Source organism: Pinus tabuliformis, chromosome X, assembly GCF_031772625.1.
Source record: "Pinus tabuliformis cultivar Carrire ecotype Pingquan chromosome X, CPIR1, whole genome shotgun sequence".
Taxonomy (NCBI): domain Eukaryota; kingdom Viridiplantae; phylum Streptophyta; class Pinopsida; order Pinales; family Pinaceae; genus Pinus; species Pinus tabuliformis.
The window spans coordinates 1,729,513,655-1,729,538,383 of NC_142308.1; positions in this window are offsets into that span (position 1 = coordinate 1,729,513,655).

A 24,729-nucleotide genomic window follows, 5' to 3' on the forward strand; every position below is an offset into this window, starting at 1 on the left:
TTAAGAATATCCTTACTCATATCCGGATGATCAGATCGCTGCAAATTATACTGTAGTCTTTCCACGAAGTCCTCCAGATTTTTGTCCTCCTTCTGAACCATCTTAAATAATTCCTCCTTCCTTTCTCTTGTTCGGCAATAATCTTGGTATTTGGCCAGAAATTTCTCCTTCATCTGGTCCCATGTCGTAATCACATGAGCTCCCAAGCTCATAAACCATCTTAGTGCATTCCCTTTTAATGTAGCTGGAAACAACTTCAATTTCTAAGCAGCATTAACATAGTCATAGCTTCTACACAATATATCAAATTCAAAAAGAAACTCATCAAGATCTTCTGAGGATAAACCATGGAAATTGGGTAATGCTGAAAGTGGGATATTCTTCATAGGAGTTGCTCCTCTGGGGAGTTCCCCAATAGGGAATTCCAGGGTGGAGAGAGAATTCTCTCCCCTTCCTTCTCCTCTGTGACCTCCACCGAAAAGTCCTTCATTGTTATCTTCCATTAGTTGTTTTCCTGATGCGCTTGCCCGATCTTCGGTGTTTTCTGTTGGACTTTCAATGTCCTGCACTCGTTCCTCCACTTTAGTCTCCTCTATTGGCTCCTCAATATTTTCTACTGGTCCTTCGACTTCTTCCACCGGTTCCTCAGTATATTTTTATGGTTCTATAACCCTCTCCAGTCCCACTACTTCCTCTGTATGATAGTCTGTTTGGAAATAGTGTTGGGTCTGTGGCCTTCGAGAGCTTAACCTCTACGATGTCTCAGCTTTTGAAATAATATCATCAATGAAAGTTTTTCTTCCTCCTCCTTTGCCCTTGTCGCCTGTAAGGTTAGCCTTCCTGCGTCCTTTCATGCATCCTGTATCTCTAAAAGAAAATCGTTAATACTTTTAAAATCTTCGGTCAACTTCCCCGGCAACGACACCAAAATGTTGGTCACTTTAATTGTTTATTAATTAAACAGTCGAGTGCCACACAAATTGTCAACCCGGGAAAGTCAGATTATTTCAAAGGTGACTACGTACTGTGTGTACACGATTTTAATAGCATTAAAAGTTGTAGTATAAACAATTCATTCTTTGTTAAACCCTTACTCTGTGTTACAGAAGTTACGGTCTATTGCAGGAATGGAATAAGAACAGATAATTAATTAAAGAGAATAAATCTACAAAAGGAAGCGATGGTTGTCTTGTAACAAAGGATCAGGACCCTATCCCCAGAGTAGGAACATTCAGTACCTGCCTCTGTTATCCATTTCGCCAATACACTCTGTAAATCCTAGTCACCAATGAGGCACTCATATACAACATCAATCGATTAAAAGAAAAACAGAGTCTTAGCAAAAGTAAAATATCATCAGAAGCAATACTCGTGAATAAGGTATGAACAGAAATCACACACAACACACAACAGAAAGAAGATGGGTGAATCTTGTGATGAAGGTGGGCCCTGTCCTTCTCACAAGATTCCCAAGGACACGGGAACTAAGACGAAATACTCAGAACAGAACTTTATTCATCTGTCAATATACCATATTACAAGAAATATTCAATCTTGTCCTTCCACTACAATTCCTGTGTTACAGCTTGTTCATCCTCTCTATCCCCCCCTCTAATGTAGATGTCTCCTCTTTATAGAGGAGACATATATTACAAAAGATTTTCATTATACATTCTAGTTCGACCCTTTGTACAAAATTAGGGAAATCAGTTCCCGTTAATAGAATGTTGTTACAGTAATGTGGATCATGAATGTTACAACCAATGTAACCGTTTATTCAATAATCGATCGGATTCCTTTGCTGTTGCAGATCTGATACGCAAATCTCAACTGTCTCCTCGAGGTTTTCATGTTTTCCTTGTTGTTTCAGCTTCGAGGTTCGTGTTGTTTCCGTTGTTTCAGCAACTTCAAAATATGGTCCTGCCAGCTTTAGGCAGTTTCAACAATTGTTCAGCAACTTAGTCAACTTCAAGGATCAATTATAAAGATAGCATTATTATGTGTTGAATAATTAAACATATAGCAATGAGGAGAGTTATTGTATACCTTTGGAATGATTAAGTCAAAACACAAGCAAAGGCTTTCAACTATGGGTTGAAGAGGGTAATATTATGACAAAATATAAGGTCAAAAATATACAATATGGGGTCCTAACACTAGTTAGTGTCCAGGTTGTGCCACCGCCTGGGGGCAAAAACCTGAATGTTTTTATGGTGTCAGGTGCCACCAATGTGAGTGGCTCACAAGCTCACATGCTTGGTATGAACCAACCTTCCTCTGGTATTATTCACAACCCTACTGATCCTACTGAATCAAGCAATTTCCAGTACCAACAAGTTCAGAATCCTGTTGGTCCATCTGGATCAAGCAATGTTTAGTATCAACATCCCTGTGGGGCTCAGGTCCAATACAAAACTCCTTACGTTCCATACAATTCTCAAAGAATGGTTAATCAACCTCACACCCTCCAATCTGGGTAGTACATTCAGTTTGGTTATGGCCAAATTCAGTTTCAAAATTTCTGGGGCACTGTTCAAGTACCCTTGCAATAGCAAGGACAACCTTTACAACAACAAGGACAACCTTTTTTACTGCAAGGGCAAACTTTGTTGCAGCAAGGGTTCTCTGCGCAACTGCAAGGGCGAATGATCCCGCAACAAGGACAACTGCAACAACCGCAAGGTCAACCCTTGCAACAGTTGCAGAAAACCATGCAGCAATAGATGCAACATGCTTCGCACACCTCCCTGCCCATGTCCTCGCAGGACCAACCTCTGCAGCCTTAGGGACAAATTTTGCAACCACAAGGTCAACCCTTGCAACAACAAAACCAGCCAGGGCAGCAGCAACCCTTGTATACATATTAGCAAGGTCAACCCTTGCAAGGGAAGGGTCAAGGTCAAGTCCTGTAGCAAAATGCTCAAAATCCTAATGTCCTAGGTCAATAGGTCCATAATCCTATTGGCCAAGGGCATCAGGTACAAAACCCTAACACCCTAGGTCACCAGGTTCAAAATCCTTTTGGTCAAGAGAAGTAGGTACAGAATCCCTATGTCCAAGAGCAACAAGTGTATCAACCTTATGCCCAAGGACAGCAGGTCCAAAATCCTCTTTTTCAAGGGAAACAGGTTCATCATCTGTACGTTCAAGAACAACAGGTCCAATATCCATATGTACAAGGTCAACAAGCTCAACAACCTTTTAACCCGTACATTGCATATCAGCAACCTATGGCTAGACAGTTCCAAGGTATTCAAGGTAAAATCCTCCCTATGTTCAAGGTAATCCACAATGGGGGCAACCTTAGATGCCATATGGCCAAAATCCCCCACTATGGGGACAAAATCCTTACCAGCAGGGGTGGGATCCTCCGTTCGGACCCGCTTATTGACCTCCCATGCCTTTTAACACCCAATTTCCATTCTTGGCTACACTTGAGTTGCCAGATGTATCTCACCTTATGAATGATCTAATCCTTCATTTGCCATACTAGCCTTTAGTGCCATCCAAGATACCAAGAGATTGTCCAAAGTTTGATGGGAAAGCTAAAGAAGATCCTCATGCCCATGTGATGGCAATTCACCTCTGGTGCTTGTCCAACTCATACGCTGATGATTCCATTCGTCTCTGTATTTTCCAATGAACCTTCTGCATGGGCGTTGTAGCCAAGTCGTACATCGAGCTACCTCGAAGTACTTACCATGAATTTAACTCTTTAGCCATGGCTTTCCTCATGCATTTTCAGTTTCCGGTTCGCTATGAAACTGGCACTTATTTTCTCAATCGTTTAAGCAAGATATTGCAACCCACATCTCTAATCACATCCATGAATGGAAACGTAGACATCGCCTGATCAAATTTGAGATTTCTAATCAATTGTTCACTAAATGGTTCACCAAATCATTTGTGGCCCCAATTTCTCACGATATAGCTATGTGTGGATGCATTATTGAAGAGCAAGCCATCGCTCGTGCCCAATACTTGGATCTAGTTTACTCTTAGTCTGGCACTTTGTATGAGTTATTACCCAATGGTCCATGGCCATCTCTGATCCTGAAACATCAAAGTCACAAGTTGTACCTCCCATTGATGGAGTTATTGGTTCAGTATCGCAAACCTCTGCTAAATCTTTTTCCGAACAAAAGTTTGTCTCAAATGTTGTTCCTAATAGTTCATCCTAGAATTCACCTGGCCCTGGTAAAACCTCAGAGGTCCACGTTGTCCAGTCTACCACAGCGAACAAATCCTCGAAAGAAAAGAAGAAAGGCAAAGGCAAGGGTAAAGTCGATACCCAAAACAAGGTCCTCCCAAATCATCTGCTGGCGAATCTTTGCAATGGAAACCTAAGTATCCTTGCCTCATTTGTGACGAAGATCACTACACTAAGGATTGTTTGCGATGATTCAAAGTTAATCACTTACTCAAAGGGACCCCCGCTTTCCTCACAGATCCATTTCCGTCCTAGCAAACCCAAATGGTAGACCAACCCCAATCTGCTTCCTCCGGATCTCAAGTTTTCATGATGAGTACGCCTGTTAATGTGGCTACTAGATTGAAAGATTATCAAACTCTTGCTTCAACAACTGGGAAAGAGAAAGAAGCCTCACCTTCTTCTTCTACCCTAAGTTCTGGCCCTCTACATATTAAGCACCCTAACCTTGATTCTGCCATACGGCCACCCTCTCGATGTGTGCTACGGAAATCCTCATATAATCCCAATGCCCGAGCTTCTCAGCACTACAATATTGTTGAGGATTTGGCTCAAGCACCGTCAGCCATGTCGGCTCTCGAGGTACTCCAAAGCTCCCCAACGCAGAGGAAATTTTTGCTGTCAGCTATTGGGGGCATCGATCCCAACGATTCCAATTTGATATGCTTTCATCTAGAGAACCCTGTTCCGCATCTCCCTCATCAGATTGTCTTTCTCATTCAGGTAATCATCAATGAGAATACCATCCACCGGATTGTCATCGATGAAGGTGCTTCCACCTGCATCATGTTGACTGCATGCTGGAAGGCTATTGGTTCTCCTGATTTTAACCAATCTCTGGACACTTTGGATGCTTTCAATGGGCGTGATTCGTGACCTTTTGGTGTCTTACCTAACCTTGCCATCACTCTGGAAGGCAAGATAGTGCAAGTCGAGGTAGAAATTGTTGACGCCAATCTCAATTATAATCTTCTACTCAACCGAAGCTGGACCCATGCCATGCATGTCGTGGCCTCCTCTTTATTTTGCATGATTCATTTTCCCCATCAAGGGAAGATTGTCACTGTCGACCAGCTATCTTTCTTTGCCTCTTCCTCCTCAGATGGAAATGTTTCGTACGTCAAGCACACTGGTGCTCCCTATGAGAGTGTGGGGGTAGGTCTTTTCAAATATTCTACCTTAATGGGAATTTTTCCACTCCCACCTCCTCATGTTGCCTCTATCAACATGATCTCAGTCAAATCTGATCCTTGGGTCATACCTTCACCAGATCTTGTTGATACCTAGGGTGAGGTTATGCCGCTTAGTCCCACTGAAGTCAATTATGTGGAAATTGTTTTGACTTCGAGTTTTTCATCTTCTGGTTCTTTTATGTCAAATACCTCTCTCGATACGTACTCCCAATCCCCATGGCTTGGAACTTTGGAATCACCTGATCCCTTAACCGAGACCTTCCTACATGATGAAGGTATCATGGAAGTCATGTCTCTCAAGGAACCACCTCGGATTGATACTCATCATCACTCCTCATTCCTGCCTCGTCTAGCGGTCATGTCTATAGTTTTTGAAGATTCCTCTTCTCTGTTTTGGACACTGGTCATCACTCATGAAGTATGGTCGGAAGGAAATTTGGGTAATATTACCCAAATGATGCCGATTGATATTTATATCAAACACGGTATCGTTGAACATGTTCATATTGGGGTATCTTGTTCTCCGGATGATATCAAGACATATACTCATCTATTTCAGTGTTAGAAAATTATATATTATAGAGCAATGGAACACATAAAATATTCCAGAAATATAAACACAGAAAACGAATAAAACAAGAGAGACACAGATATACGTGGTTCACCCAGTTTGGGCTACATCCACGGAGAAACAACCAGTCTTTCTTTTTATATTATCCAGCAAACTAAAGAGATACAACCTACAGCAAATCCGTTGTAACACCCTCTTCGCTCTCAACCTCCTCTCTCTTCCTCACTCAGAAACCATATCTACATAGACGCAAAACAATTCCCTCATATATAGTGAGGGGTTTCCTTCTAGGGGAAAAAACCCTAAACTAAACATAACTTCTACCGTCAGATCATTTGCCTAATGAATGCCCAGATTGACTAGAAATTACTAGACTTTTACAAGGAAATTTTACATCTATTTTAGCTTCGGGGGCGCTACCCCCGAACCCCCACCGAGGGACTGCTGGTCCCCGCACCCCCACCAGGGGACCGCTGGTCCCCGCACCCCCCAGCCGGGGGGGATTTACCCCCACAGACCCCTGCGGGGGGGACAAGTCCCCCCCCGCGTGGAGGGGTGTACAGTCTTCCTGGGGTATACACCCGGCTGAAACCTTTGAATACAGAAGATAATCAGGCTCCACACCCAACAATATCCCTCTTGGAGACTGATTATAGCAACTCCACCACTGCTTCAATTTCTAGATGATGACTCCATTTTGGACCTGGCTATTTCTCATCTTCTTCATCATACTTGAAGACCAATTGAAACTAAGCAGATTCCCAGTTTCTCCCTGGTTACAACTTTCGTTAACATATCTGCAGGATTATGGCTATAGTGTATCTTTTCCAACTTCAACTGTCCATCTTCCAATGTTGACCATATGAAATGGTACTTGAGCTGTATATGTTTAGTCTTGGAATGAAATGTAGAGTTCTTTGCAAGATGTATGGCAATCTGGTTGTCACAGTATGACCTGCCCAACTCCTGCTTCTTGCCCAATTCATCCAGAAACCTTTGTAACCAAATCATTTCTTTAGTAGCCTCTGTCGCAGCAACATACTTTGCTTCTGTTGTTGAAAGTGCAACAACACTTTGGATTTTTGAAACCCAACTGATAGTTGTTCCACCTACAGTAAACACATACCCTGTTGTGCTCCTCTTGTTATCTCTATCACCTACCATATCTACATCAACATATCCCTGTAGAGCAATGTTTGAACCACCAAAGCATAATGCTTGATTTGTGGTACCTCTCAAATACCTGAGAATCCACTTCACCGCCATCCAATGTTCTTTTCCTGGATTGTTCATGTACTTGCTTACAACTCCCACTGCATGTGCAATATCAGGCCTTGTGCAAACCATTGCGTATATTAAGCTTCAAACTACTGATGCATATGGAACTTTAGACATATAATCCATGTCTTCTTTGGTCTTTGGGCACATTTTCTTACTAAGTTTGAAATGGCTAGCAAAAGGTGTACTAAGTAGTTTTTCATTGTGCATATTAAATATTTTCAACACCTTTTGTATGTACTCATTCTGAGACAATGTTAATTTGAAATTTTTCCTGTCTCTAATTATTCTCATACCAAGGATTTGTTTTGCAGCTCCCAAATCCTTCATTGCAAATGAATTTGCCAAATTTCTTTTGAGCACATTTATTTCCTGCATGTTAGACCCTGCAACAAGCATTTCATCCACATACAATTACAATATAATATAGCTACCATCATTTTTCTTTTTCAGATAAACACAATGATCAGAGTGACATCTAGTATAACATTGTTCAGACATAAACTTGTCAAATTTTAGATACCACTACCTTGGAGCCTATTTTAAGCCATACAAGCTCTTCTTCCACCTGCACGCTAGTTTCCCCTTCCCTTTCACCTCATATCCTTATGGTTGCTGCATATATATCTCTTCTTCCAAATCCCCGTGGAGAAAGGTTGTCTTTACATCTAACTACTCAAGATGCAAATCTTCAACTACTACTAGACTTAAAATAGTTCTAACTGAAGTCATTTTAACAACAGGAGAAAATATTTCATCAAAAGCAATACCTTTCTTCTATGCAAACCCCTTCACCACAATTCTAGCTTTGTACCTTCGTTTTCATCCATCTTCTTCCTTCAGCCTGTAAACCCATTTATTCTTCAATGTAGTTTTACTTGCAGGCAACTTGACTAAGTCCCAAGCCTGGTTATGCATTAAGGAGTCCATCTCTTCTTCCATGGCTAGCTCCCACTTCTTCCTGCTTTCAACCTGCAACATTTCTTCATAACATTCGGGTTCACCAGAATCAGTCAACAATAAATAATATAATTAAGGAGAGTATCGTTCAGGGGGTATACTTATCCTTGTAGATATTCTAACACCACTTTCAGGTGTTTGGGGTGCCTGTTGTTGTTGTGGTGGTTACTTTTGTTGTGGTTATTGATTATTATTATTTTCAGGCACCATCACTTTTCCTGTGATATCGTCAAGCACTATGTATTCCCTGTTTTCTTTTTCTTGTTTCTTTTCCTGCAACTGATTCTTATACAAGACCTTTTCATTGAATATTACATCTATTTTCCTAATTATTTTGTGATTTTCATAATCATATAAGCGATAACTAAAATCATTAACACCATATCCAATAAAGGTACATTTCTTTGATTTTGCCTCAAGCTTTGTTCTATTTTCTTTGTTAATGTGGACAAAAGCTTCACAACCAAAAGCCTTTAAAAAGGAGTAGTTTACCTTTTTACCTGTCCAAGACTCCTCTGGAATACCACCATCCAAGGAACTTGAAGGCCCTTTGTCTATTAGATAAACAGCAGTATCTACAGCATCTATCCAAAATTGTAAAGGAAATCCTGCATGCACCTTGCACGCTCCATGATTGTCCTGTTCATCCTTTCTGACACACCATTTTCTTGTGGTATTCCTGGAACTGTCTTCTCTCTACTAATTCCATTCTCTGAACAGTACCTATCAAACTCTTTGCTGCAATATTCACCTCCATTATCTGATCTGAGACACTTCAACCTTTTCCTGTCTCATTTTCAACCAAAGCTTTCCATTTCTTGAAAGTATCAAATACATCAGATCTATTTCGAATACAATAAATCCAAGTTTTTCTGGTTGCATCATCAATAAAAGTAACATAATAATGAGAGCCAACAAGAGATGATAGTTGAGCAGGTCCCCATACATCAGTATGCACAAGCTCTTATTTTTCGCTCTTCTTTTATTTCCCAACTCCAAGGAATCTGACTCTCTTCTGTTTTCCATAAACACAATTCTCACAGAATTTTAAATCAACATGCTTCAAACCTAGCAACAAATTTCTTGAGTGAATAATCTGCATCCTCTTCTCACTCATGTGCCTGAGCCTATGATGCCACAATGACGTATCTTCTCTTGCAGAGCTTAAAGCATTAACAGAATTAGAAATACCATTGCATAAATACAATGTACCAACCTTTTCTCCTTTCTCTATTACCAAGGATCCTTTAGTGACCTTCCAAGTTTTATCTGTGAAAGTAGTTGCACAACCTTCACCTCCCAACTCCCTATTGAAATCAAATTTTTCTTCAAATCTGGAACATGCCTTACCTTCTTCAATAGCCACTGATTTCCATTTTTCTATTTTATGAAAACTGTACCCATTCCAACAATTTTACAGGGTTTATCATCACCCAAATAGACTTGTCCAAAATGCGCTTGAACATAGTCATGAAAATATTTCTTATCAGGTGTGGCATGGAATGAGGCCCCTGAATCTACCACCCAGGAATCAATAATATTTTCGAAAGAAAGAATCAAAGCATCTTGTAACACCTCACCTGGCACATTTGCTTCATGATTGTTTTCTTGTTGTCCGTCTCCTTCTTTTCCCTTCTGAGATCTACAGTCTTTCTTTAGGTGTCCTTTCTTTCCACATTTCCAGCACACTATCCCCGATCTGGACTTAGATCTGCCTTTCCTTGATTTACTGCGATATCCTGAGCTCTTTCCTCCTTCCATTTTTCTTCCCCTAGACTCTGCACTTAAAGCATTACCCGATGTCTCACCAGAGCTTTTCCGTCGCATTTCCTCACTAATGATTGCACCGACAACATCATCAAACTTTAAAGTACTAGATCCAGAGATAGAGTTACTAATGGCCATAACTAAACCATTCCAACTTTCTGGAAATGAGCACAGAAATAACAAAGCCCTAACTTCATCATCAAAATTTACCCGTACAGAACTTAACTAACTTGTAACTGTAGTAAAATCATTTAAATGATCTGCAATAGAACCACCTTCTGACATCTTTATATCAAATAAACGCTTCATAATAAATACCTTTTTGAGGTCGAGGGTTTTTCATATAGTTTGGCCAATGCCGACATTAAACCCTATGTTGTCGTTTCCTTTGAAATATTAAATTCTACCGACGCCGCTAGGCACAACCATATTTTTCCAAGTGCCTTTATGTCAAGAATATTCCATTCTGTGTCTGTCATACTCATCGGCTTCTTTGTCTTTCACTCAATGGTAGGTACAGATCTCTCTAATACAGATAATCTTCCATTTGCATCTTCCACAGCTGGTAGTATTGGCCATTGAATTTTTTGACCCTAAACCTACCATCTTCCACCATTGTTCCCCCTCGAACCAGGAACCCTTCTTTCCTATGAGTTTATTAGCCGAATAGACCTTAGGCTCTGATACCAATTGTTAGAAAATTATGTATTACAGATCAATGGAACACATAAAATATTGCAGAAATATAAAAACAGAAAACACATAAAATAAGAGAGACACAGATATACGTGGTTCACCGAGTTTGGGCTACATCCACGGAGAAACAACCAATCCTTCCTTTTATATTATCCAACAAATTGAAGAGATACAACCTACAGCAGATCCATTGTAACACCCTCTTCGCTCTCAATCTCCTCTCTCTTCCTCACTCGGAATCAAGATCTACATAGATGCAATACAGTTCCCTCATATATAGTGAGGGGTTGCCTTCTAGGGCAAAAAACCCTAAAATAAACATAATTTCTACCATCAGATCATCCACCTAATGAACGGCCCAGATTGACTAGAAATTACTAGACTTTTACAAGGCAATTTGACATCTATTTTTAGCTTCGGGGGCACTGCCCCCGTACCCCCCTGTGTGGAGGGCTGTACAGTATTCTTGGGGTATAAATCTGGCTGAAACCTTTGAATACAGAAGATAATCAGGCTCCACACCCAACATTCAGGAATTCCATGATTTTTTTTCATGGTCTTATGAAGAAATGCCTGGCATTGATACTAGCATTGTAGTGCACGAAATACCAAATTTCCCGCAATCAAAGCCCGTTCGCCAACAGCTTTGCCCAGTGAACCCTAGGAAGGTTGCTGCTATTAAGGGTGAAGTTGAAAATCTTCTAAAATATTGGTTCATTTATCCCATCCTATGATGCAGGAAAGTGTTCCCTCTGCGGACAGAGGCAACCCCTCTAGCCCTAGAGTGGTTCTAGTCACAGCAAAGACAGATCAACAATATTTTTCCTTAAATAGTCATAGTTGGAGGCCTACCTCAACCGGTATTTGATGGAGTTCTGTTGTGTTGCTCCAGCTTCTGCTTCCTTTCTCCTCAATGAGTGATCAACCTAAAACAATGCAAAGGAAATACAACAAAGCACGTAACCGGAAAACAACAATGATCTATTTACTCACAAAGTCAAGAAGTCATGAGCTATCAAGTAAATTACATACAGGACATAGGAAAACATCATTGTTTGTATTAATAATGAATAAGAGCAAGCTTACAACTGAAGTCTTGATGTCGTAAGCCTTCTCAGAGGGTCCAACCAGTATATTTCTCAAGCATTCACTCTTTGAAGATGGATCTCCCAATATACATAGTTCTCTCTCACTCATAAGCTTTACACAAAGTTAAGGGCACTTCACAACCTCCCACAAGCTATCAACAATCCCACACTTGTCACACCCACACCAGCTATCTAGCAAACCCAAAAAACACTAACAGCATAGCTCAATCCAAGAATTTACCAACTAGATGATCATAGCAATGGTGAGTGTATAAATAGGAGAAGGAGTCTCCATGAAATGTGGAAGAGTGAGCTTATCCCCAAGGAAGGTAGCACAAATGACGGAACTTCCATACCAGAGGAGGAAGGGTGACACAAACTATGCCAACAACTAGGTCTGGAGACATCCAGAAGGCCGACTGTTGGAACGAATTCGCCCAATCTGGATCATCGCGAGTGTAAAACATTAGTGCTGACATTGCTAGTGAGCAATGTAGCCAATCATATCATCGCTAAATATAATAAGTCTCCTCGTGCTGGAGCATGAAATCAGACCGTCGCGGGAAACAGATGTACTTCCGTGCTGGAAGCGCGACCAGACTATTTGCAATCGCTATTCATCGCGTATATTAAGCCTAGAGTCACATTGAGTTAGAAAACTTAGGAAAATTGGGTCACTTGGCAACATCAGAGAGAATTTGTTTAGTATGAGCATGTTTCATTGGGACAAATGACACAGTAGAAAGACTGGGATGAAGGCAGTGAAAAATTACTGTGTAACAGATGCCCCCTAAAGTATGAAGCCCGAGAGAATGGGAGGGGTGAAATGCTTTACGAAACTGACTAAGCTGGAACACCGTCTAGAAGAACCTATAGGCGCAAGTACAACTGATATCTCTGATAGTGAAATACATGTAGTCTAGGCATGGGCGCAGCCATCCAAAAGACATACGAACTAGGTCTGTGGTATGGATGCAGCCATCCAACTAATAAGACCATGATAGTGATAAAGGTATGGTCGCAGCCATCCATGAAGACTTAGGTATGGTCGCAGCCATCCATCAATGAGTCATGTAATCACGAACCAATCCACGCAACCCGAACATGTGTAATCTGAGTACGGGGTCTTGAACCCAACCGATCATAATACAAATTCTAGCATGCGAATAGATTTGTTGAGGTCAAGCATGATAGAAAGTCTCTTGATTACTGGTCAATGATGGAAACTGTTAACAAGCGCGAGAGAAACCACCAATAATGCCAATGGTTCTCAAGGTACAGTCTAGCACAATCCACGAAGTGTGAAGAAGGAGTTGAAGTTGAACACTTGTGGAATCACATAATCGACGACCAATGATGAAAGTTGACCGTCAGGTGCAAAGAACTTGCCATTAAGGCATGCAAGCTCTAAGGTACCAAAGGGGATCTCTAGATCAATCTCCTAGATAATGGGCTGATGTCGACAGGAGACGATCCATTGCAGGAGGGCCATAATGTTTCCCCCATCAATGACACGAGATAAGGAACAAGCGATAGATGGAAAAACAGAGTATCAGAGGAGGAGGCAAGGGTGTAAACTGCAGAAGGATTATACTCTTGAAAATATCGGTGACATGACTCTGGAGGGTGGCAGCATTCAGGTACCAAGGGATCAGAGCCTCGATGGAGATGGCATGAATCAGATGGAATGAGGCTAAATGGCAACCCAAACCCACAGAAGGTCAAATGATGATGTATGGATGTGCCAACCAGACAAAAAGCAAAAGTGTCAATGTTCAAGAGTGACGAGCTGCCATGATGATTTCCAAATTTTCCCCCACCATTGTTGGTGAGTACCCCAATTATTTTTGAAAAAAAGCTTGAAGGGGATAGCATATGCTTGTAATAGTAGCTCGACCTTCGGTCAAATCCAACCTAGTAATAGTTTAACGAGCCCTAGGGAGGAGAAGCTCGAGTCTCGTCATGGTGATGAGTCCAATGTCGTCAGGGTTTAATGAGTCTAACATAGGTAAAACTCGGATTCTTTTTCACGTTTCTAGAGTTTGAAAAAGAGAAGGAAAAGAAAAATCCAGGGGGGTCCTTTTTCATAGATTTGTGTCTCTCGAGCCCGAAAAAGTATAAAACAATAATCGAAAGAACCACTTGACCATTACAATCAAGGAGTACTTTTCGTGATTAGTGATCTCGACCTGAAAGAGTAGAAAAGTGATCAAAGTCACGTCGTTTTGTAACCAATAACGAGCTTGAAACGACAAAAGCTCGACATTCTTTTCGTGTTTACACGGTCGGAAAAGAGCTTAAAGCAGACCGCCTCTTATTTCGTTTAACGAGTCAAAAGGGATAACTCAGCTATCTTTTCGTCTTTTAAGTCGGAAAAGAGCGTTAAAGAAGACTTTACGGATCAGATGGACATGAAGTATGACATAACCTCACTACTTGTAGTTCTGCACAAGACACGGCAAACGTAAAACCCATTCGAGATAAAATGATCAATATATGTAGAAACATAGTTAAAAAGCCAAAACTTTAACTAACCATGTGATAAAAATGAGAAAAAAACCCACATTTTTAAAATATAATTTTTTAATTTTCAAAAATTATTATAAAAGGGGTGGGGTAATTCATTTGTTTTTACCATTTGCACTGTTCATTTTACCATTGGAGCGTTGGAGCACCAACCTGAGCAAAGTTCTCAAGCTGATTTCGGCCTCATCTATCCATGGTTCGTCCTCAAACCTTCACCAAGTAAGTACATTTTGTTGTGCGCTGCATTTTAGTAGTTTTCTTCACGTAATTTGGTGCTAGGTAGATGAATTTAGATGGTTTTTTGAAACGGCGTCCGCCTCTCAGTCATCGTGGGAAAGCCGCTCGGGTCCGCGATGACCGAGCAGATTTTACACATAGCACTTTCAGATCATCGCGAGAAACTAATGTATTCTCGTGCTGATCGCAAGAAAAATGAACTATGAACTGAGCGTCATCATGACTGTTTTAAAAACAGACGCGATGGTGACATAAAATAATTTTTTTACGTAAATTATGAATTTAAATTTATAGAGGGAGTTCTAATTCATTTTTTCTTGTCATGCAGGGCATCATGGCATTTGTTTGGCAGGAACGAACTCATGATGTCAACGATGAGGAAGCTTTTTCTAATGTTGGGTGCCGAAATGCTTAACGTGCATGCGGGTTGTTAAAATTCTTCCTTACTCCGCACCTTCAGGCCCAACCCGATTTGCTAGAGCTATTGATTCGTGCCTAGAACCCAATAGATGGAAAATTCATCATCTGTGGTAGGGACATTGAGTTCGATGCTACAGACATATATTTCCTGACTGGATTGTCCCATCGCGGCGAGAGGCCAATTCTAGAGGGCCAACGGACTGGGAGCGAATCACTAGAGATGTTGATGGCACGAGTGTGCCCACAGGCACGCAAAACGAGAAGCGGGAAGGTGGCAATTCCGACGGTGGAAGACTTGGTTCTTTGTGCAGTTCTATTCATGGTGACGAGGGCAGTGGGCTCCCAAGCCCAACACAAGGCATCAAAGACCCAACTCCGGTTGGCTCTTGAATGCCTCAACCCGACCATGTTCAACTGGGCGGAAACAGTGACGGCAAACATGAAGAGACAGCTAACCAACTGTCGTCGTGGGGAGACGAAACAATTAAGCTACAGGTCTATCTTGATCCTGCTCATGCTAGAGCGAGTGCCGACACTGTTGTTGCAGGACATGGACTTGGATTTTCCCAGACCACGAGAGACCAAGATCACACGGTGGGCACACGTTATGCCACGAGGATGTGGCAGATGACCAATGTTGTGGGGGACACTATTCCGTGAGTGGCTAGATTGCCAGATGATATTCGTCGAGGACTGACCATATGTTGGTATGGACATTCGTGGAGACCTCGACATGCAGCTGCCTGCTGGCAAGTAGTGGGACGATGGTGGTAAGACACTTGATCACATTATTTTTGCATTTTATCTTTTATGATGTTTTTTAAATTTTTTCATGTATATGTCCTAATGATGTACTCTATGATATTCGCAGATGTGGGACAAGTGAGGCCTGTAGGAGTGGCTCCAGAGGCACGAAGGGACCCGTAGTGCATTAGAGAGCTGGCCTTGGCTCCCCCAGCTGGTGATCTGGTGGAGACAGTGGCCCAAAATCTTGAGGGCCTGACGGCGGGGATCCCTAATTACATGGGGGTCGAGGAGGTCCCCATAGAGTTCCAGATACATACAGTAGGAGTGATACCTAGGGTGCACCGCCTATTGAGGCGAGTGGCACGAGCGGTGGTGTGCTATACGGAGCATAACCCACCGCAGTAGACGCCTAGGTTGTATTTCCTGTTGATTTTTTGAGAGACATGTGTCTCGAATGTATGGAGAACACAGACTCTATTTGGACATATACACTTATTTTTTGAGCACCTCGGTGCACCACATGAGATATATATATATATATATATATATATATATATATATATATATATATATATATATATATATATATATATATATATATATATATATATATATATATATATATATATATATATATATATATATATATCTATTCCTATGGTTCATTATTGTGTTTTGAATGCTTCTATATGTTGTTTTGATTGCATGTTACGCGAATGTCTATCTAATACATGGTTTGCTAATGCATCAGTTAACATGTTTAATCTTCTGGGAATGTGTTGATATGTAATAAAATCAAAATTCCTTTCTAACAATTTAACACGTAAATACAACCTTAAAATCCGATGGTCTCTGACGGAATAATGCCCATTAAGCTGGTGGACAACAATCCGAGAATCCAGATTCACAACCAATGTACGAATATTGAGGTTGATAGCCTCGGTCAGTAACTCAATAATAGCACTATATTCAGCGACATTGTTTGTGGTACAACCTAGACAAACACCTTGAAGGTATACTAACTCACCGTGAGGATCATAGATCACCCATGCCGCAGAAGAAAGGTTGCAGGTACTGCGGCAGGCACCATCAGCGAAACCAATGTAAGGTGTACCAGAGATCTGCACAAGAAGCAAAAGACACAATAAGCGGAAATTATGCCTACACACCAAGCCAAACATGAAAAAACACACACAAAACACATGCTGAAAACACACGTATGTACAAATCAGAGTGCATGGGGTTCATCCATAATATTTTTCAAGTAAAGCCCATTTTGGGCCTTATCTAGAGGGTTTCCTTCATGATCAATCAGCTCATAGGCCCCTTTTTGCAGAACTCGCTTTACAATATAAGGCCCGTGCCACCTGGCCTCGAATTTGCCTGCCCTCAGCTTATCATTTGCTTGATCATAAAGCATGACTAAATATCCTTCAACGAAAGAATGAGGATGGACAGTATGATCGAAGTGAGTTGTCACTCTCTTCTTCTGTGCTTCAATAGCTAGAGAGGCTAGTCGATAAGTCTCATCCAGTCGCTCTAGGTAGAGAAGACGTTCTTCTACCGGAGTAATGTTGGGGAGTAATTCGACGGCTAATTTCAAAGAAGGGATCTCACACTCAATCGGAAGGGTAGCCTCCAGTCCGTAAACGAATTGGAACGAGGTGAACCCGGTGGCATCCTTCATAGAAGTTCGATAGGCCCATAAGGTGGAGAACAACATCAAGTGCCAGTTGGACTTATGCATGCCAATGGTGCGTTGAAGCATTGTAACTAGAACTTTGTTGACGGCTTCTACTTGGCCATTGGCCTGAGGATAGTACGATGTCGAGCTATCAAGCCACAAGCCTAGCTACGTTGTTAACTCAATCATCATATGATTACGGAAATGTTTGCCGTGATCAGTGACGATAGCCTGAGGGACTTTGAACCGTGAGATAATATCATTAAATAAAAATTGTGCCACTCTGTGACCGTCTTCAGATAGTGTAGGCATTGCCTCAGCCCATTTTGTGAAATAATCAATGGCAACGATGATATACCCATCCCACCCGGCTGAGTGAGGGTTACAATTCATATAATCAATGCCCCATTGGGCAAAAGGGCTGACGGTAACGATAGGGTGCAATGGAGCAGGAGGCACACACATCTTTCATTGGTAGAGTTGGCACTCATGACAAGAGCGGATGGCAAGAATGCAATCCTTGAAGATGGAGGGCAAAAAGTAACCAGCACAGAGGATCTTCTGAGCAGTAGCATACCCGTACATGTGACGACCACAGGCGCCAGAGTGGCAGTCATTTAGAACTCGTTCGGCTTCCTCGAAGGTTAAGCATTGGTAGAGAACAGAGTCGGCGCCGAGACAGTACAGGGTGTCCCCAATAATACGATAGGGCTGAGAATGATGGTGAATCCGTCATCGATCATCCTTGGACAAATGAGGACGAAAAGAGGACGTTTGAATATAGACAATGATATCCGCATACCAAGGATCGAGGGTGCTAATTAAGAAAAGAGTGTCATCCGGAATATCTTCCTCTGACCAAGAGGGCACGGTAAAAGATGTCAGAGAGCAAAGCAACTCAGCAAAGATGAGGGATTTCTTAGACTTGGCAGTGGTGAACTCCAAGTCCAACTCTTGGAGGATGACAATCCACTTTGAGTATTTTCCCCCCAATAACTGACGTGACAGGATGTACGTCATTTGGTTGCAATCAGAAACCACCATCATGGTGCGCAATAAAATATAGTGGCGGAAACATTGGACGGCACAAACGGTGGCCAATGCCAACTTCTCGACATAAGCATATCGAGTTTCCGTATCTAGTAAATTGCGACTGAGATAGTAAACGACATGCTCAGTGTCATCATCATCATCTTGAACTAGAACCATGCCAATAGTGGTATCGGCAACAACTAAATATAGAGTGTAGTCACAGTGATAATCAGGAGGACGCAACAATGGAGCAGAAACAAGGAGAACCTTGAGGTGCTCGAATGACTCTTGTGCGGCGGCATCCCAAAGAAAAGGGGTATCCTGCTTTAATAACCGCGTATAACCTTTTGCCACTTCGGCATAATTCGGAATGACTCGTCGTAAAAAATTCGCTTTACTCTGCAAACTCTATAGTTGCTGCAAAGAAGCAGGGGGAGGGAGATTCAGGATGGATTCGACTTTAAGGTGATCTAGATGGATACCCTCTTTGGAGATGATGAACCCAAGAATTCTACCTAACTCAACGTAGAAGACACACTTATGCGGATTAAGCTGAATACGATAGTGTCGACAGCGGAGGAAAATTTCGGGAAGGTGAGCTGGATGGTCCTGGCACTTTGTTGAATGAGCCAGCAGATCATCCAAGTAAGGCTGCACAATGTGTTGAATATCATGGAATGCATAAGACATTGCGTGCTAGAAGGTGGCACCGGAATTTTTTAAACCGAAGGGGAGCGTTTTATAGGCGAAAGTGCCCCACAGACAGATAAATGCGGTCTTGTGTTGATCTGCAGGTGCAATGTTAATCTGGCTATAACCAGAAAAACCATCCATGAATGAGTACATTTCACTCCCGGCACACTTATTAATGAGCTGGTCAATGAAGGGTGTAGGGTAGTTATCTTTGGGACAGGCACGATTAACATCATGATAATCAACACATACCCTGATAGTGCCCTATTTTTTAGTCATAGAGACAATATTAAAGACCCAATCTGTGAGTGGGATGGGGTAAATAAAACTAGCCTTAAGAAGCTTTTCAAGTTCTGCTTTAATAGCCGCAGCCTTTCGGGGGTGCACGAGGCGCAGACGTTGTCGAACAGGCTTAGCACCCGAATATGTAGGTATCTCATGCACCACAATGGTAGGATCGATGTGTTGAAGCCCTGAAAATTGGGTCGACAACAAGGGGGATACCCGCCCGTTCCGGACATTAGTTGGCAGCTCCTTATCCATTTGGTGTAGCGGGTCTGACTGGGGATAATGGGACCAGTTTCCCAATCTAAGGGTGTGTGTGTGTGCAGAGTTGGATGATGCTAATCTAAGGGTTCTAATCTAAGCTACTTTAATCTAATTCTATGCTAATGTAATCTAATGAAATCAACACATCTAATCTATGCTAACCCGGGATGTATTTCTTCTATTATGCGATCTAAAGAGATTTCAAATAATAACTGGTAATAAAGATCATTCAGCTATCATAAGAATGGAAATCAATTAAGATGAACCACTTTGCATAAGAAGTTAGGCAAAACAGTTGTGAACAGCATATCGCATAATAAGTTATTCATATATCAAACATAAATAAATGACTCCACCGTACAAAAGTGCCAAATGGTAACTCAAACATTCATGCAATAACATATAAACAACTAAAAACTGTATATCACTTTAAGAATATAAGTAGAAATGGTCAAGAGATAAAAGTACCATTTATGACTGGTCCTACTCATAAGCTTCAAGCAACAATGATTTATCTCTCCTTGTTCTAATATCTACCAAGAGTACAGAAGTGCAACATCAATAGCAAATATCAAATACAAACATTAATAAATCTTGATCCATTCATTCATCAAAACCTCCTCTGAGGGTGCAAAAGTGCATGTTCTGAGGACAATTTTTTGACAAATTTCTGGACCTTTCTCTAAATGCCTGAGAAGGGTTTAAATACTGCTAACTAAATAACTTAATTACATAAATTTAGGATACGGTTTAAATGACTGCCCTTTATCTAAGCAAACTTATTTCTAAAAATTGAATCTAGTTTCAAACTATTTCTGCATTTGCTCCTTAGTGTTGCGAGCATGCAACATTTGCCTGGGAAGAGTCGGCTGGTTGTCTTCTACTTTTGCTTGAGCTACGAAAATAGAAATGGCAAGCGCTGGCACCACTTTTTAGTAAACTAGAAGATATTTTTGGGAATCATCTTCCGGCTGGGCGAATTTACTGCGTATATACTTGGTAACAACCCAAATTCCTCTTAAATTGCCTCTGCTTTTGCTATCTCGGTTTCCGGACTCGTGGATGACTAAGTAAGTTAGGGACTTTGCTTTCTGAACAATTTTCTTAGCGATGTGCTAATTGTGCATCAAAAACTGCCTCCATTCTTTGATCCGGACCTTTCTGGTGCGTTTTCCGCTTTTAGCGCTTTTTCCTTTTCCGGGCATAAGCTTCAAAATTTTGTAAACATGCTGCTTTTGTGAGCTTTTGACCTTGAGTGTCGAATCACCTATTGATATTAGCATCTGTTCAGTAATACTCTGAAATCTGTGTTTCTGTTGCATGCGGTATCTGTTTATGAGGGCATCTCTTCTCTGTTCTCTGAGCATTGACGCTTTCCCTTTTTTATTCCTGCAGTTCACGCAAAGGAAAAGAGTAATGATAATAAATTTTGACACGAAAGCTTTAAGCTCTACGAATGTATAAAATCATGACACCCACAGTGAACTGACTCTTCGAAAAACACAAAACTATCCTTCATGAATACTTTGGCATACATTCATTAATTTCCTTTAAGGCGCACGCCCAATTTTTGGTTTAGGGACAACTTTTCTTGAATGCTGAGCCGAGGAAAACTTGAGATGGGTGATTTCTATGACTCGCATCGCGGATCGCATTATCAAGTTGTGCCATCGCAGAGTTTCCTGATCAGTTTAGCGTAGAATCGCGCAGATAGCAGCATCGCAAGATCGCAGATCACATTTATCGCAGATCGCATTTATCGCAGATCGCATTTATCGCAAGATCGTATTTATCGCAGATCACATTTATCGCAAGATCGCATTTATCGCAAGATCGCAGATCACATTTATCGTTGCAATTTGTTAAGTTATTGTGTGTTGTTTATGCGATGTTGTGATATGCGATGTCGCATATCGGCCATCGGAGATTTCTTAAGATTTTCATTTATGGGCGCTTCTTAATGTATGCGATGCGATGAATTTCGCGTCGCTTCTTCGCAATTTTTTATTGTGCTCATAAAGAAATGTTTCACTCTTCTCCGTGCGATGTATTTTTTTGAGGAGTATAATACAAAAAAATTTATAAAATTTTTTGAATTTTTTACTAAGGGTCCCCACTTCTTTAGTGTTATTGCTAATACTAAAGAAGGAGGGGGGTTTTTGGTGGTCACAACAATGGCGATTCACTTGGAAGAACCAGTTATCTTTGCTTTTCTATTGAATTTTTTAAACTTCCAAAACAGAAAAATTTTCATAAATCTAAACTTTGTTATGGACAGATAGAGTACATTATGCCTTATTCTATCAATGATATTTTGTTTCAACCTCTTTCTATTCTAATTGTTTGCTTCCTCAGGCTTGTCCTTGTATTTATATCAGCCATTACTTGGTCTTGTAAAGATAAAATAAAGTCTTCTCTGTGTGCTAGCCTTAAAATATGCTCGTTTGCCGTAGGTAGAGCCTCTGCTGCCAGCAGGCGTCCATAGCCTCGACAGGGTTACCTGTTACCCAGCAATGATCCTTTATCCTGTTTAAGGTTATCTACAACCTTCAAAGAAAAATCCATATTGACACTTTTTCCTTTTTTATTCTTAAAGAACAATGTCTTGGTTTGGTAGCCAAATTATGACACAGTCATTCACTTGATTTACACTTTTGTTGAACAAGCTGGCTCGTGATGAGACCCCTTGTCTTTTGATTTCAACAATCTTGAGTCATTGCCCTGTTTTGATGGACAGTTTTTGGCAAAGTCAGCAAAGTTATAATATCTGTGATCATGATAAGCCGGCTCGTGATGAGACCTCTTATTCTTTGAGATATAGTGTTTCTTGGATTGTCCCTATGAATGCTGCAATTTTCTTTAACAGGGAGGAACTCATTGTTTTCCTTAAGAAAGCTCTGGACGACAATAATAGAGTTTTAAAACAGTAGTTTTACAGAGAATCTTTATTTTGTTATTGATACCTTTCATTGTGCTGATATAAAACAATTCCTTCGCTAAAGGTTGCTTTCATCAAATTTTTTGAAGTTGAAACTAGTGTCATATCTAGGCTAAAGTTTTTTAACTGTATCTGTCAATAATAAAGATCAGATTTTCAAAAATTTTCTATTTATACAAGCGAAAAGCTCAAAATTTGAAAGAGAATTGGTGTCTTTTCGCGAATACCGATAGTAACCATTAACAACTGGTTTTATTATGAAAAAAGAAAAGAAAAAAAACAAAACTATTCTACAAAATAGAAGAATAATCTTCTATGGAAAATATATTTTAAGGATTTGACCATTAACAGGCAAAGAATCCCTTCTACCTGCTAGATCCTGTAAGACAAACGTTGATGGACCTATGACTTCAACAATCTGAAAAGGACCAAGCCACATCTTTTGAAATTTTGTATGTTTGCCCTTTTCTTCATGAGCCTTATCCCATTTTAAAACTAAATCTCCCATCTGAAAAAAAAAATTCTAGTCATTATGTTTGAATCAAAAGAGGATTTTATTAGCGCTTGATGATGAGCATGGGTTTTCTTAGCTTGTTCTCGCTGCTCTTCTAATTTGATTATTTCCATTTGTCTTAGTTGTATGGAGGAAGTAGGTACTTCATCAATGTATTGTATTAAAGACAAAGAGGGAATGACTAAGTGAGTTGGAAGAACCACTTCTTTCCCATAAACTAAATTAAAGGGGGAAGTGTCGATCAAAGCTTTTTTTGTTATTCTATCTACCCATAAAGCATTTACCAAAGCTTTATGCCAATTCTTTTGGTTCTGGTCAACTGTTCTTTTAATAATCCTGATTAGGTTTTTATTTGTTGACTCAGCTAACCCATTACCTTGCGGATAGTAATTGGCCGAATATTTTAGTTTGAACCCTCTTTTAAGTGCAAACTCAGTCATTGCATTTCCAAAAAGGTATGATGCATTATCAAACCTTAAAGCCGTTGGCAATCCAAACCTAGTGATTATAAATTGGTCTATGAATTCGATAATATTTTCAGAATTAGCTATCTTGAGAGGAACTGCCTCTACCCATTTAGTAAAATAATCTGTTGTCGTGAGGATGTATCTATGTTGCTTAGAAGAGTGAGGAACGATCTCACCTATTATGTCCAAGCCCCACTGACTGAATGGTTGCTCGATGTTTACCGGTTGTAGTGGCAGGGACGGCTTCTTTTGTCTTCCAGCAGTAGTTTGGAAAACTTGACATTTCCTCACATAACTGTGTGAATCTTTGAACAGCGTAGGCCAGTAATATCCTACACGTAAAATTTTATGTGCAGTAGCATCTCCAGCATAGTGTCCGCCTGCTGGTCCATCGTGGAGTTCCTGCAAAAAAATTTCAGCTTCAGTTTTTTCAAGACATCTAAGAAAAACATAATTACGCCGTAAGGCATTCCCTCTGAGAAAGACATCCCTAAAATGTGATGTGTGTGATCATGAACCATTGATTCTGTGTGTTAGACAATTGGGGTGTTTTCAGCCGTTGGTTTAATCCTTTTTCTGGAAAAATATTTTTTTTCCCACCTGCTGGAAGACAGAGAGGGACGATCTGGCAATGGGGCATGAAAGGCCAGGAGGCAATGGGGCATGAAAGGCCAGGCCTCCTGGCCATGAGAATGGTATTGTAGAGGCGAGAGCGAGAGAAGGGTGAATAAACTAGATCCTCTGTGAATAAACCAGAATGCCTCTGTTTTCTCCTGCTCCACGACCGTGTACATGTTTACCAGCTTCTGCGTCTCTTTGCTTTCAGCGTCCTCTTTTCTTTTCCGTTCTCTGTTTTATTTTGTTCTGTTTTGTTTTGTTATATCTGTTTATAAGTTTCCTTTAGGTTTCCTCTGGTCTCTTATATGATTTTTTGTGATGCTGTGTATTTCTTCTTTTTTTCCCCAATGTTGTACAGTTTAAATTTATACGATCTTCATTATATTTTCTGTACAGTTTTCAGTTTAATTTTTAATGATCTTCATCATATTTTCTCTGGGGTTTTCACGCATGAGAGTTAAACTTTTAAATATTTGAACTCCTCAGCATGTACGGTTCTGCTATATGAATATCTGCAATCGGACATGGAGTTTAAGCAGTA